This window comes from Oryctolagus cuniculus, chromosome 8 (genome assembly GCF_964237555.1).
Source record: "Oryctolagus cuniculus chromosome 8, mOryCun1.1, whole genome shotgun sequence".
Taxonomy (NCBI): Eukaryota; Metazoa; Chordata; class Mammalia; order Lagomorpha; family Leporidae; genus Oryctolagus; species Oryctolagus cuniculus.
The window spans coordinates 68,192,366-68,206,326 of NC_091439.1; the positions used below are offsets into that span (position 1 = coordinate 68,192,366).

A 13,961-nucleotide genomic window follows, 5' to 3' on the forward strand; every position below is an offset into this window, starting at 1 on the left:
AGATGGATCATTGATTGCTTTGGAGAAAATGTACATGGAGTTTAGAGAATTGTTCTGTTAAAATAAAATAAAATTAAATGAAAGAAAAATAGACCAGAACTGAGAATCTCCCAAAGGCAGTTGGGCCACATAAGCAAATGTTAATTTTGCTTCATTTGAGAATGTAAGAAAAACTAAACTAGGGCTGTTTCCTGTAAATATCTCTGCCTGATAATCAAAAACAAAACTTAAGTTGCCTCCCCAAAAATAGTAAGAACTAGCATTAATTGGTCCTATTTGAAGATCCCATTGTAAAAATTAATCATTATAAAGGTGAGACAATTTCTCCATTTTCAATAGATACATCAGCCTGTAGTAGCACATGTCTGAGTTTCTAACCATTTTATTTGATGCCTCTCAGATGACTCTTGGTATAATTTTATTTTATTTTCATTTTTGAAAGTTTGAGAAATATTTTCCTTTCATTGTTAGTGCTTAATCAGATCCAGAAATTCTCAACCTGTATCCCCATACATTCATGGATTATTTGCTACTTGGCAAAGTTGTGCTAAGTATTGAATGTGCAGAGATGTAGACCAGTCCCTAACCTGAAGGAATTTACAACAGCAGGCACACTTTATTAAGAGGGATTATCATGATAGGTACAAGGATCTGGGGATTTCGCAATACTATGAAGGGATTGGATTCAACTTCACATACAACAAGGAAAAGTGAGAATTTAATTCAAGGAGGAGAGGATGGGTCAGTGGATAGAAAGTTGCTAAGGTAAACTATTAGGGGCCAGGGGAAGCTATCACCAAAATTGACACAAGATGCTTGAAAAGGCAGACCAAAGTGATCAGATATGCTTGGGGTATAATAAAGGGTGAGGAACTTGATCAGATATTGAAACTGATATTCATACAGAAGTATTGTTGCTAAATTAACCTGGCAGAATTCTTGCCAAGACTGGGCTGTTAGGGCCTCAGTGGGTTCAGAAGAGCCTTGCTAATGTTTGGTCAAGGAGAGACTATTTACCAGAGAAACACAACTAAAATGCAACATAGAAGCTAAATCCACAGACTCTTCAAGGAAGCAAAACTCTTTTTCTATTTCAAAATTTTCAGACCTTCCAACTATTTATATGAGATTAAGACATGCTGATACCAACATAACAAAAATAGTGCCAAAAAAGCAGACCTGTTTTTCAAATAAACATAGATATCACTCAAAGTGTTAGCAAATATAACCCATAACCCAGTGCTATCCTTAAAAAGAGAAAAAGGAAACCTCATTAAATAGTTTCATGACTTCAAAGATTAATGTCAGATAATCTAACATGAGTGTGATAGTTTACCATATTAACAGGTTAAGGAAGAGATAAAATGGTTTCATCAAATTGATAGAGACCCAATGTCATTTTAATATCCATTATTTAAATATTTTGTAAATGGAGAATGATACATTCCAAACTTATCAAAAACGATTTAAAATAATTCATTTGTTGATGCATAAGAGATCTCTTATTGCAATCAGGAACAAAACATGCTTACCTACTTTCACAATTCTTCAATGTTCTTTAGATAATATGACTGAAGTTAAATAAACAAGGTTGATAAATTAACATCTCCCAAAGTTATTCTTACTTAAATCTATATTTTGGGGGTAGATATTGTAACACAGTAAATTAAGCTCCCTCTTGCAATGTCTGCATCCCAAATCACAGTGTCTAGAATCAAGTTCTCCCACTGCTTCTGACCCAGGTTCATGCTAATACACACCTTGGGTGGCAGCAAGTGATGACTCAAGTAAGCACTTGCATCATTGCCACCCATGTAGGTGGGTAACCTGGACAGCATTTCTGGCTCATGATTTTTTTTATCCACCCTTGGCTGTTGTAGGCATTTGGAAGTGAACTAGCTGATGGAAGAAATCTCTTTCTCTCTCACTTTTACTTTCTTGCTCTGCCCTGGAAATAAATAAAATTAAGTAAGTAAACTTTTAAAACTATTATTTGAATAATCTACTTTTCCTTTAATAATCCATTGTATTTATTAATCCTTGGATCTTTGGATGGATTCATGGTCACAAATGATCAGATTGAACTATTTCTAAAAAATCATCAAATTTGGAATGCATTTTGCTATAAAAAAGGTTTGCAACACATGTAGACTTAACAATATGCTCCTGAATGAACAGTGGGTCATAGAAGAAATCAAAAAGGAAATAAAAAATTCCTCAAAATCAATGAAAATGACAACACAACATATCAAAACATGGGATGCAGAAAAACTAATGTTAAGAGGAAAGCACATAGCAATTAGTACCAACATTAAGCAATTGAAAATGTGTCAAATAAACCACTCAATAATCATCTCCAGGACCCAGAAAAAGAAAAACAAAATTAACCCAAAATTAGTAGGGAAAAAAGAAATAATAAAATTAGAGAAGAAAAAAGAAAAATTGAAATTTTAAAAACCAATGAAATGAAGAGCTGATTTTTTGAAAATATAATTAAAATTGATAAACCATTAGTCCACCCAACTCAAGACAGAGAAAACACCGAAATTAATAAAATCAGAGACAAAAAATCAGATGTAACAATGAATATCACAAAAATAAAAAGAATTATCAGGAATTACTACAAACAACTATATGCCAACAAACTGGAAAATGCTGAAGAAACTGATAGATTTTTGAACACATACAATTTACCAAAATTGAGGCATGGAGACATAAAAAGCCTAATAGACCAATAACCAGGATGAAGACTGAATCAGTAATAAAGACCCTACCAACAAAAGAAGTCTGTATGGCTTCAATACTGAATTCCACCAAACTTTTAAAGAAGAACTAAAACCTAATTCCTTTTAACTAATATGGTTAAAGCAATATATAGGGAAGGAATCCTCCAAAACTCCTTCTATTAGGCCAGCATCATCTTAATTCCAAAACCAGAAAAAGATACAAGAAAGAGAACTACAGACCAATATACATGATGAACATAGATGCAAAAAATCCCCAAGAAAATACTAGCTAATCAAATCCAATAGCACATCAAAAAGTTCATATGCCCAGACAAAGTGGAATTTTTCCCTTGGATATGGGGATTGCTCAGCATATGCAAATCAATAAACATGATACATCACATTAGCAAAATGAAGAATAAACACCACATGATTATCTCAGTAGATGAATATGAAGCATTTGATAAAATACAGCATCCTTTCATGGTAAAAACTTTAAGCAAATTGGTTATAGAAGTTACATACCTCAACATGATGAAGGCAATATATGACAAATCCATAGCCAACATCATAAACTGGAAGTATTTCCACTAAGTTCTGGAACCAGGAAAGGATCCCTACTGTAATCATTACTATTCAATATAGCTTTGACAAGAGACATTAATCAAGAAAAAAGAAATCAAAGGGATACAAATATGAAAAGAAGAAAAGTAAAATTATCCCTGTTTGCAGATGACATGATTCTATACATAGGGAAACTAAAAGAGTCCACTAAGAGATTATTGCAACTCATAAGAAATCTTCTCTGATCAAGGAAAATATGACTCTAAAGTTCATATAGAAACACAAGAGACCCCAAATAGCTAAAGCAATCTGAAACAATAAAAACCAAGCTGGAGGCATCACAATACCAGATTTCAAGACATATTGCAAGCAACTATAATCCAAAAACCCTGGTACTGGCAGAAAAATAGGCATGTGGATCAATTAGAATAGATTAGAGACCTTAGAAATTAACTCACTTTTCAACAACCAACTAACCTTTGACAAAAGAGCTAAAATCACTCCCTGGAGAAAGGAGTCTTTTCACCAAATGGTGCTGGGGAAATTGGATCTCTACATGCACAAGTACAAAATAAGACCTCTACCTAGTATTGTATACAAAAATCAATTCAAAGATGTAAACCAACAAATCACTAGAAGAAAACTAGAGTAAACACTACAAGACATTGACCTAGCCAAAGGCATTTTAGATGAGTCCTTAGAAGCATAGACAATAAAAGCAAACACAGACAAATGCAATTATGTCAATGTAAGATACTTCTGCACAGCAAAGGAAACACTCAACAACAGAATGGGAAAAAAATATTTGCAAACTTTGCAATTGATAAAGTTTTTTTATGCTAAATTAAAACTTTATTGAATAAAGAACACTCTCCAGAACACATGATCTGATGGACCAGGACTGCATTGCATGCAATGAAGCTGAACATGACAGTAGTTTATCATGAAATATCAAACAAATTAGTATTTTTATTGTACAAAACTGTTCATGTAGCTGATGTGCAATAAAAGTATGATTCTCAACATTTTCACCAACTATCTATGATGACTTTAAAAAAGCCATTTGTAGAAACTGTAGATACCTTTAGCATATAGTTCAAATAAACTAGTTGCATGCATACTACTACTGAAACATCTTTCAACCCCCCTTGCATTCCAAATAAAATCTTAGTGCAAACATCAAAGTTGCTGGTCACTCCATAGACTGCCAAACTCATATAGTAGGCTACAAGTTCTGAATTAATGTGATTTTAGTAGGAAAAACCAAGAATACCAGTTACTGCAAAATTCATTTAAGAATACTTAATAGTTCACTCTAAGCATTTCTTCTAAGTCTGTCCCAATAATGACTTAAGCCTGTGTACAGTACTAAAATTATATCATTCAAGCGTCAATAATTACATTTCAGGAAAAGGAGTTCATTCATTTCAGTAATAGCATCACTGCTATATTCTAAAAATAGAGAAAAGAAAAAGAACCATAATTAACAAAAACCAGTAACCATAATAGGATATACGGGGGAAAACACCATAAAGTATTAATAAGCAGAATGTAAGGACATCAAGAAATTCAGCAATAACAAAACAAACAATCCATTTAAGAAATGTCCTAAGGACACAAACAGGTATTTTTTGAAGGATGAAATACAATGGCCAATAGACACATGAAAAGATGCTTAGAATCACTAACCATCAGGGAAATGCAAATCGAATCCACACTGTAGTTTCACCTCACCCCAGCTAGAATGGCTATCCAAAAATCAAAAATAACAAATGCTTCAAAGAATATGGGAAAAAAAAGGCACTCTAATCCACTGCGGATCAGAGTGTAAACTAGTACACCCATTATGGGAGACAGTATGGAGATTCCTTAGGAATCTGAAAATAGATCTATTTGAGCCAGCCATCCCATTCCTGGGAATTCACTCAAAGGAAAGGAAATCAGCATATGAAAGAGTTTTCTGGTCCTCCATGCCTATAGTAACTCAATTCTTATTACCAAAGATATGAAATCAACCCAGATGTCCATCAGCTGATGACATATATATATATATATATATCAGTACATATATATATATATATATCAGTACATACATAGTATTTTTTTTTTTTTAGATTTTTTTTTGACAGGCAGAGTGGTCAGTGAGAGAGAAAGACAGAGAGAAAGGTCTTCCTTTGTAGTTGGTTCACCCTCCAATGGCCGCCTCAGCCAGCACGCTGCAGCTGGCGCATTGCGCTGATCTGAAGGCAGGAGCCAGGTGCTTCTCCTGGTCTCCCATGGGGTGCAGGGCCCAAGCACTTGGGCCATCCTCCACTGCACTCCCAGGCCATAGCAGAGAGCTGGCCTGGAAGGGGGGCAACTGGGACAGAATCCGGCACCCCGACCAGGACTAGAACCCATCATACTACTCAGCCATAAAAATGAATGAAATTCTGTATTTGGCAACAAAATGATGCAATTGGAGACCATATGTGCAGTGAAATAAGCCAGCCCCCCCAAAAGACAAATATCATGTTTTCTCTGATAAGTAGTAACTAATATTTAGAGTACAAAAAAGTAACATTCATGAGTGAAATTGACATGTTGAAATTTATTTTTATAGCCCTTGTTTGTAGATTTTATTTATTGTTTATAGCCTTTGTCTATACTCCTGAGGAACAATAGTCTTTCTACTTTCTATTGGTTGAATTCTGTTTAATAGTAGATTAAGTGTGTGATTATAAAGTAAATTAAAAACTTGGTAACACAAAAATTAAAAGAAAAATAAGAAAGGAAGGAGGAGGGAAAGTGGAGGTGGGTAAAGGGTAGGAAGTATTATCATGTTCTTAAGCCTGTATACATAAAATACATGAAATCTGTTGACATAAATAAAGAAATAAAATTTTAAAAAGACAGCAATTGTAATGTATAGACATTTTTGGTCCTAACTTGGAAAATTTATTTTTGAAAATCAAACAATCATAGTTATATTAACAGTCTCTTAATGTTTCTTGTTTTTAAGAATTAGTGTTAGTGCTGGCGCTGTGGCACATTGGGTTAAAGCCCTGGCCTGAAGCTCCAGCAATCCCAGATGGGTGCCGGTTTTAGTCCCAGTTGCTCCTCTTCTAATCCAGCTCTCTGCTGTGGCCTAGGATAGCAGTGGAGGATGGCCCAAGTCCCTGGGCCCGTCACCCGTGTGGGTGACACAGAGGAAGATCCTGGCTCCTGGCTCCTGGATCCTGGCTCTGGCACAGCTCTGGCCATTGCAGCCATCTGGAGAGTGAGCCAGCAGATGGTTCTCTGTCTCTACCTCTCTCTGTAACTCTGTCTATCAAATAAATAAAATAAATCTTATAAAAGAAAAGAATTAGTGTTAAAATTTTTTAATGTGATAATGATATTGTAGTTGTTTATTTTTTATTTTTTTGCTTAGAGACACTGCATATGAATGAAATTATATTTTGTCAGAGATTTGCTTCGAAATAACATCAGGGATTGGGAAAGTGGAAAGAAGTAAAATTGAGCAACATTGATCACAATTGATAATTGTTGAAGTTGGGTGAAAAAAGAAAATAATGCTGGCAGATTGGCATTTTAATACTAGGGGATTCAGTTGAGAAAAAAAAGAAGTAAGATATATTCTATGTCATAAAAAACAGAAGTACCATGAAAGTGAATTAAAGTACTTGTGGTACCAATTATAAATATAAATTATATGAAAAATGTATATAATGGAAAGCTTTCAATAATCTTCGATACTTCTTTTTTATATTATTTATTCTTTTTGACAGGCAGAGTTAGGCAGTGAGAGAGTGAGAGACAGAGAGAAAGGTCTTCCTTTTTCTGTTGGTTCACCCCCCAAGTGGCTGCTATGGCTGGCGTGTTGTGGCCTGCGGACTGCACTGATCCGAATCCAGGAGCCAGGTGCTTCCTCCTGGTCTCCCATGCAAATGCAGGGCCCAAGCACTTGGGCCATCCTCCACTGCACTCCTGGGCCACAGCAGAGAGCTGGACTGGAAGAGGAGCAACCAGGACAGAATCCGGCGCCCCAACTGGGACTGGAACCCGGGGTGCCGGAGCAGCAGGCAGAGGGTTAGCCTAGTGAGCAGCGGCGCCAGCCTTTGATACTTCTTGAAGCAAATAGTATGAAGTCCTAGGTCCTCACATGAACATTAAAAAGCAACAGTACTTTTTTCCTCAAATGCTATTTTACCTCAACAGTGTATTTTTTGTTAACTGAAAAATACACTAATTCTTTTTAAATAGTCTGCATTTCATGGTTTACAATTAAAAAAAAGCCAATGAATTTACATAATAAAATGAAAATTGGAGGACAGAAGACAAAAAATTATGTGGGGACAAGTTGAAATGAGGTTATTTTCTAAAATAATGAACTGAGACACAGCGAGGGCAAGAGGGGAGCAGAAATTTGATTCTTTTGCTGGGCACTACGTCATGTTGGTTGAAACCCAGAAAAGGTGTGGAGAGCTTTAGGGTGTGCATGGAGATGGACAATAGTCATTTGAGATTACTGGACATTAACTGCACTGGAGACTTGCTGCAAAGTTTTGATAACTACATAAATAAATGGAGTAACAGCATCTCTCAGCTTCATAGGATCAGCATTCTGTTGCTAAATTTAGTGTTGTCTTAACCAGTTTTAGACTACTGTGTCAGCAAATGTTAGAACTCAATACTAATCGATTATTTTGGACTAAAAGCTAAAACCTCTAAAAACATATTCAACATACCACTTTTGAATATGTAGTATTGATATTTGGCAATACATACATAATTTCAGTTGTTGTGGAATGATATCATACCAGCAAGCAAAGATAAAAATCTATGGCTGAAAATTGTGAAAATTGCTATGAAGGAAAAGGACATAAGGACATTGACTCACAGGAAGGATGGTTTTTATAGGAGGTGATCATACAAGGTCTTGTTCAAAATTTAAACTGCCATTGCAGGGTCACTAGTAATTATCTATATGGAGAAAGAGGTTTTTCATACACACAGAATGTATAATGATTTAATTAATAATAATAATAAACCCTAACGAAGGAGGGACTTGTGTTCTAAGACAGTTAAAAATTCAAAGTTTGCTGGAGGGTATTTGAGCATGAACTGAGGTTGGATAAATCATGAAGTTTTTACAACATTCTGAAGATAATGAGGAGGTTAACACTAGTAACATTACAGCCATGGAAAATAAATAAATTTTTTCTTTTGACAGATCAAATAAGTGTATTGTAAGTTGAGAATAGGATTCTAAGTTCTGAGTTCAAGAAATGGGGCAAGAAAACCACAAGAGCTTAAAAGTGAAGTAGCCCATGTGCAAGGAAGCTAAAATAACAGATCTGACTTTGCAAATGATAGAAACACAGCAAAGGGGTTGTATAGGTATGTGAATTAGAAAAAAGACACAATTGGATACTGGTGTTCAAATGACTGCTGTGGAAACCTGTGTTTCACCGCCTCTTGCTCTACTTGTTGGTATAGGTGAGTTTATTTTCTGTATGGAGTGACACAGCAAATAGCACACCACAGGTCATATTTCTCCATAAAATTTGTATTTATTTATCTGGTATACAAAAAAACGGATACAGTAGAGAGAGCAAGAAACAGAGAAAAGAGAGAGAGTGATCCCATCTTCTGGTTCACTCCTCAAATGCCCTCAACAACCAGAGATTGAGGATAAGCTAGAAGCTGAGAAGTTAATCCAGTACTCTCACATGGGTGGATGGAACACCACTATTTGAGTCATCATTTCTGTCTCCCAGAGTCAGGAGCTAGAGCTGGAGATCAAACTCAATTACTGTAATGTAGGATGTGGTATCTTAACTGGTTTCTTAACCACTAGGCCAGATGCTCACTCCTCCAAGGACGTATTCTGCCAGTGAAGGAATCCCACTAAGATGCAGTTTTTTCTTCAGTAATTCTCATAATAAAAGCCTCCTCTAATACTAATCACCTATCCTTCCTTGAAGCAATCAGTAAATTTCTTTCAAGTTGACTTGGGCCAAGCTGTTCTGAATCAACATGTCTGAAGTTGCAGAGATGTTCACTAAAGCATAATTAGGATTACATTATTGGATGTTCTAGAAATGGATGGTAAGTAGGTAACAAAGAAGCTTGGGGTTACAGAGACAAGGGGGATGTGCAGAATCTGATATGGGTCAGAAGAACTTGAAAATCAGAAGATGGATTCCAATGGGATTTCTAAAATCTAGTCCAAGAATAGAGTAAAACACATATTCCATATTTCTCCCAAGACCTACTAATTCAGATGTTCTAGCAGTGTTCTTCACTATGCATTTTAAAATAAGAAAATACTGATTGATTGTTTAGCACTCTAAAGTTTGAAAACCACTGGAAAACAGTATCATTATGAAGAAAAAAAATGTAGACCATAAAATGGACATCTATAACATAATGCTGAAATTAAGGGAAAAAAAAAAAAACTATTGCCACTTTCAGTAGTCTATGTGTATGTGGAAGAAAACAATCCAAAATAGATTCAAGATCAATTAAGTCTGCTTGGGGATTTTGTTTTAACCCCTAGTATCACAGATTTTTTCCACATGGTAACAGCTTACAGCAGAAAATTGAAACTTGAAAATTCCATCTTCAAGTTTACAAGTTTGAAAACCTGAAAATATTCATGAGTATCTTTGAACATGGATCAGTGGCAAAAATTTTGCTGTGACTTTTGAATGCTTTACAATACTTACATAGATGTTAACTGTTTAGTGTTCCCTCAATGTCAAGTGGGTTTACAAATACAAGATGTTTGCTTGCAAAAACAGCTCAACTTGTGTTGAGATTTAGCCACCAGATGTCAGTAAGACTTGCAAAACAATAGGGTTTTACAAAGTCCAGTATCCTTGTTCATTCAGTTTCGGGAAGTGAATAGGTAAACTATTTGGTTATATCTTTTCTGTTGTTGACCCTGCAGGAAAAAGGTATAGTTAATTGATAAATTCATTGAGCACAGAAACCAAATTTGAATGTTTTTATGTTTCTTTTCCTCTGTGGCAAGGTCTTGCTTCACTATACTTACAGAATATGGGCTGGTTTTTATTTTCAACTGTGGGCCTCAAGATTCATAGAGAATGAGACAGATTATCCAACACAGAAGGGAAAGGGTATTCTCTAAGGTAGGTGATTTATGGGCAGGATACCTTTGTAATATCATGTAAACTAAAGTCAATTAACAAAAAGGAGTAGGAAAGATCATCACTCATGGACAATTTATAACATTACAAAAAAGCAGCATGCTTAGGTGATTGTGAAACACACAAACATTTTTTTGTTGTTGTTACTGGTCATCCAAGTCTGTGCATTGGTAATCTTATTTACCATCATCATCAACATCATTGCTATTATTTATTTATTTCCCCTTTGCTATTACTTTATAAGACTTGAACATTTACTCCTGCATCAAGCACCCAAATGCCTGAGTTCATTTTACCTGTTTCGTAAGAAAATTGAATTAAAGAAGCCGGCGCCGTGGCTCACTAGGCTAATCCTCCGCCGTGCGGTGCCGGCACACTGGGTTCTAGTACCGGTCGGGGTGCCGGATTCTGTCCTAGTTGCCCCCTTCCAGGCCAGCTCTCTGCTGTGGCCAGGGATTGCAGTGGAGGATGGCCCAAGTACTTGGGCCCTGTACCCACATGGGAGACCAGGGTAAGCACCTGGCTCCTTCCATCAGATCAGCGCGGTGCGCCGGCCAGCGGTGACCATTGGAGGGTGAACCATCGGCAAAGGAAGACCTTTCTCTCTGTCTCTCTCTCTCACTGTCCACTCTGCCTGTCAAAAAAAAATTGAATTAAAATTTGAAATTCTCACAAAAGAACTTTTTTGTGTTCATGTAAATCTTAGGCCTCTCTAAATTCCTTCCAAGGCAGCTATTTCAAGTGTGTACTGTACCAGTCTAGCTAGTCAAAGTCTGAACAAGGTCACAGAGTTTGTTGAGTCAGATGGCATTTCTTGTGTAGAACTCAAAATTCTACATCATCTTTGAATTGTATCCAATTGAGCAAGATCCCAGCTGTCCTAGTATCTGTTGAAAACATAAGACTGACCTACTTTAAATTGGTTCTCTACATTATTATGGAGAGCTTTTAGTTTTTCAAGACTGCAAGAAGAATGCAAGTTTATTTTAGAAAATTTGAAAAATACCAAGATTAAACAGAAACAGCAACTACTAATATTTTGACCTACAATTCTCAAGATTTTGTTTTGCTATTTTTCCTGTTTCACTGTTCATAGTGTTGGGAAAAAAAAGCAATGGGTGATTTTGAACCAGAAATTACCCATTTCTGAATAAACTGAAAGACTTTGTAGAGATGCTCTTACCACAGTAATAAAGGGTGAGCAACAGTAGCAGATTGCATTGTTCCTGTGCTTTGGCAAGGTTACGTCCCTTAGAGCTATTGCCAGAAAGAAAATACCAACATTTGTCGTTTTTTTCTCCTTCAAATACAACATGTTTCCAGAAATTGAAGTAGGAAAGAATTATTGCATAAAGAGAGGGAGGAAGGTTAAAACGGCTCTGAGTGCCTCAAGAACCAGTGCTAGTATTATAAGGGAGTGACTTATTTCCTTCTGACCACAAAGATGCCTGTGTCTGTGGTGGGGGTGGTGAATGATTGTAATCCTGGAGAGCGAACAGAAATGCATCGCAGGGTTGCTTTATGTGCACCTGCTCTTTTGCCTCAAGGCTTCATCAGAACTTTGGTTAGTCAACATTGTATTGGTATTTGCCAGATTAAAAACAATGTTCCAATTTCCAGTTTTGTTCAGTCTTTCCATATCACTTTTTGCTTAGAGTTCTCTTTCAATGGGAATGTGAGGAGGGGTCAACCAGACTTCTTAACTGCTCTTTAACTTGGAAAGCTATCATTATTGTCATTATGCATGTTCCTATTCTGAGTCATTAGTGGTTATTTAACTACCCAGATATTTTTCAGTGTTAGTCAGTGAGATGTATTTCCACTGCCTGAAACAATGCCTAGGATTGAATAGGTATTGAGAAAGTATGAAGAGTGTCAATAAGTTAATTTTCTAAGAGATAGCAATCTATGGCTAGGTATTAATTACACAAAACTAACCTAATTTTCATTTAGTCATATTTCATTAATTTAGTAGAGACATCTGATCAATGTGGTGCAAGTCAAAAATGCTAAAATGCATATGTGAGAAGCCGGGTATAAATGTTAGACAGAAATATGATAAAATAATGTTGACCATTTAGATTTTATGCAATATAAGACAGCTTCATTTTGGTCAATGAGTAATGAAAGAACTGGTGGAGTTCAATGTTTGGGATGAGTGGGTATGTGGAACCTCAGTTAGCTAAAAGTGATATCAAGAAGGAAACCACATTTTGATAATGTATAGGAGGGAAATTGGATCACAAACTGAACTTTGGCTATGCTCAAACTGTGAAGTTGGAACACGACCTGGGAATCTCACCAAATTTATCACTTTTGATGGTTTTCAGATTGCTTGGGCAGCCAGGATGCCCTTTTAAACTCTCCATCTGACTGACTGTCGGCATCCTTTCCTACAGAGCACAGGACTCTGCCGCAGTGATCCCTTCATTCATCATGCTCAGATGTGTCTATTTCAATGTGTTTTTCTGAAATGATAGCAGAAAACCATGTGGAGACTGCAGCTGGTACCAAATGCAGTAGCTCACCTCATGGTACAAGACCATCTCCAAGAGAACATTATTCAGACTCTCGTGTACACAAAGAGAAAACATCCCTCTGGGAAGATTATCTAGCTCACTGCGTGAATAATGGAGTAGAATATTTTTCCAAAGTGATATCGAACTTTCAGAAGGACTCTCAAACATATTCAAATCGCACACATCATGCACACGGAACTTTCAATAGAGCTTGGATTCTACCAGAATATTTTATTGTTAAAAATACTGAGAAATGAAATATCATTTAAGGAATATATTTCATATTAACATCTTTGAATATAAACATGAATCTTTCCTCTCCTAATGTGTTTTTGTTCTAATATCTGTTGGCGATTTAGGCTTCATAGGAGAAGGACATATACAATTTGACTTATCCCTTTCTCATTCATTCATTAAATATTAACCAAGTTCAGTATCCTCTGTGTGAGATACAAAAATGTTCAACACATAAAAATAAATAGACCTTCTAGAAGCTTACATGCCAGCACAGAAAACAAGAGAATCACAGAAATCTCTATAATACAAGATAACAAGCAATAAGCATCCTGAGAAAGATGTCAGTCACTCTCAATTGAGTCAGAGGAGGCAATAGAACTCTCTAAAGATATTTCTTGCAAAATCAGTTGTTGAATTCTTGAAAATGTGATGCATGTGAAATCAAACCAACAATTAATTGAAGTTGAAACTGGTAAGCACAGCAGCCCTGGGTAGTGAGGCGTATGCATTATATTTAATTGGCAAGAGTTACTTGATTGAGACTCTATCAATCATGGGGATGTGAATGGATGATTCTACATCCCTGATTGACCCATGCAGCATTCAATGAATTGTATTGTTTTTAAAGTACCTTGGAAATGTATCAGCTATAAATAAATCAGTTAGTTGGTAGAAACATTGTTTCAAACTTACACAGCAGGTGGGAATCTCTGTTTAATAAGTTTATATTCTATAACCCAAATGAATTTCTACCAGCA

General features: G+C 36.0%; 1 long non-coding RNA gene across 4 annotated transcripts in view; it reads left to right on the forward strand.

The window, feature by feature from the left end:
* LOC103350750 (uncharacterized) overlaps positions 1–13,961 on the forward strand; it is a 56,428-nt gene that overhangs the window by 4,106 nt on the left and 38,361 nt on the right. For all 4 annotated transcript variants that reach the window (XR_011378050.1, XR_011378051.1, XR_011378049.1 and 1 more), the window contains one exon: positions 1,881–1,968. This is a non-coding gene — a long non-coding RNA (uncharacterized lncRNA). The remainder of the gene's footprint in view (positions 1–1,880; positions 1,969–13,961) is intronic.